The 2,434-nt window shown below is 30.2% G+C and overlaps 1 pseudogene; it reads left to right on the plus strand.

Annotated features, from left to right (window-relative positions):
* The first annotated feature begins 371 nt into the window (after positions 1–371).
* LOC133090556 (serum response factor-binding protein 1-like) lies at positions 372–1,160 on the plus strand (annotated as a pseudogene).
* The last annotated feature ends 1,274 nt before the right edge of the window (positions 1,161–2,434 follow it).

The following is a 2,434-nucleotide window of genomic DNA, read 5'->3' on the forward strand; positions in this document are numbered from 1 at the left end:
ATAGACAGTTTTGGCTGGAAAATTTAGACATATTAAATTTTTTTTAAAAAATCAAGAAATGGTAATAGAGGAAATGAAATAAAGTAAGAAATATTTTCCTTGTTTTTTCATTTAAGTGATTAGCTCCATGAATAACTAGACTTAATTCAAATAAATATTTAAGAAACAGCATGATGTAGTAGAAAAAACATTAGAAATTAAGAGATTTGGAATCTCCTCCTAGTCTACCAATAATCATCTCTTCAACTCTAAAAGTAATTTACTTTGTTCATCTATTAAATAAAAAAGAGTGAAATTGATATCTTCAGGGTATTATCTGTCTAAAAATCTATGAATCAAAAAAATCGACGTTTTATCTTCACCAAGATTCCATGGATTTTGTCAAAAATAAAAAGGATGATAAAAGCTGCTGTCAAAGCTCCAAAAGTTACAAGATTGCTGAAGTTAAGTCATTAAAGAATGCTTTAGAAAAAAATCATTCCAAGGACACTTTGTGTTTAAATGACAATGTCAGTAAGATATAGCATGAAGGAACTATTATCAGTGAGCAAAAAGAGAAAGAAACCAAAGTGAAACCAGAGAAACCAATGAATAATCCAAAAGAAATTATCAAGGTGGAATATGGTCCCAAAGTAGTGGATATTTCAAATTCTTCATCAAAGCCTTCTGAAAAGGATTTTGTAGTTCCCTCCAAACCCTAGAAGACCCTTGCCAACCACAGAATGTAAATGTTAAGTAACCCCTGCCAAAATAAAGAGTATGATAGCACTTTTGGTGGTGCGAATGATGGGAAAAAATTACATGAAGAAGAAAAGTTTTGCAAACAGTCTTTCATGTATGATGCTAGTGATAGTGGTGATGCCTTCTTCATTAGGAAAATCATTCTTCATTATGAAAGAAGGAAAAGAGTTGCCATTTTTCAGTTAAGGAACAAAAAAAACACAAAAAGTGTTACTCAAAAAAGATATTCTTGAAACCTATTGAGATATAAGAAATAACAAAAACAAGTCAAATACAGAAGCCAGGAAGTTTGAATCAGTGCTTTTAGTTTCTTTTCTGGATTAAAAGGTCTAGAAGAAATTACAGAGAACAAGTCTCCTAAAATCAAAACTCCAGTTTTTCAGCAAAATGAACCTCAAATGAAAAATCAGTTTCTTTAAAAACATAAAACACAAATTATAGGTGCACCTTCAACCTACACGGGAAGCAAGCAAGAGGTAAATAGAGTAGCAATCTAAAATTGTTGTTTTAGGGGAATTACAATGTACCCGATAATTTAGTAGTGAGCTCTTTTTGTGAACATTTCCATCTAAAAATTATTTTTCTGTTTTTTTCTCACTAACCTATTATTTAAAGGTGTATTTGACTAAGTCTCTTTGAAGGAGTTATAGAAATGTTTGTTTTTGTCTTTGTTTTCCTTTTTTAAGTGCGTTCAAGTTATGTTTACATAAGCCTTTCACAAGTCAAGCACATACTTAAGATTTTTAATAATATGCTCCAGAATGTTTCCTCTATGAACTAATTTTTGGATTATAACTATCTCATATTTCTCATTTGTGCTTATCATGAAGTGTATTTCACTGGTTCGGCTCTGTGGTTTTTTGCCTTGAAAAATAAATGTCAAGATATATTTAAAATAATAATAAAAATTCGGAGGAAAATGTAGCTATTTAAATAGATTGTCTTTCATGGTAGCAACAAACTAAAAATCTATAAAAGATGCACAAAAAGGAAAAAGAAATCCAAATATAATATTAAGATAATCATCAAATAACATGAAAAAAATGCAAAAGAAGAAAGTAACAAGAGAAAGCCACAAAAACTACTCCAAAACAATTAACAAAATGGCAATAAGTACATACCTATAAATGATTACTTTAAATATAAATGGACTAAATGTTCCAATAAAAAGACCTATAGTGACTGAATGGACACAGAAACAAGACCCATATATATGCTAGCTACAAGAGACTAACTTCAGATCTAAAGACACAAACTGACTGAAAATGAGGGGATGAAAAAAAGATTTTCATGCAAATGGAAACAAAAAGAGAGTCAGGGTAGCAATACTTATATCAGACAAAATAGACTTTAAAACAAAGACTGTATAAAGGGACAAAGAAGAACATAACATCATGATTAAGGGACTATTCCAAGAAGAAGATATAACAATTGTAAATATATATACTCCCAACATAAGAGCACCTAAATACATAAAGCAAATGTTAACAAACATAAAGCAAATATAAGCAGTATTATCATAATCATAGGGGATTTAACACTGCATGTACATCTATGGGCAGATTATCCAGACAGAAAGCCAACAAGGAAGCACTGGTTTTAAGTGATATATTAGATCAAATAGATTTAATAGGGGTGTATAGAACATTCCATCCAAAAGCAGCAAAATACATATTCTTTTCAAGTGCACATG

Source organism: Eubalaena glacialis, chromosome 4 (genome assembly GCF_028564815.1).
Source record: "Eubalaena glacialis isolate mEubGla1 chromosome 4, mEubGla1.1.hap2.+ XY, whole genome shotgun sequence".
NCBI lineage: Eukaryota > Metazoa > Chordata > Mammalia > Artiodactyla > Balaenidae > Eubalaena > Eubalaena glacialis.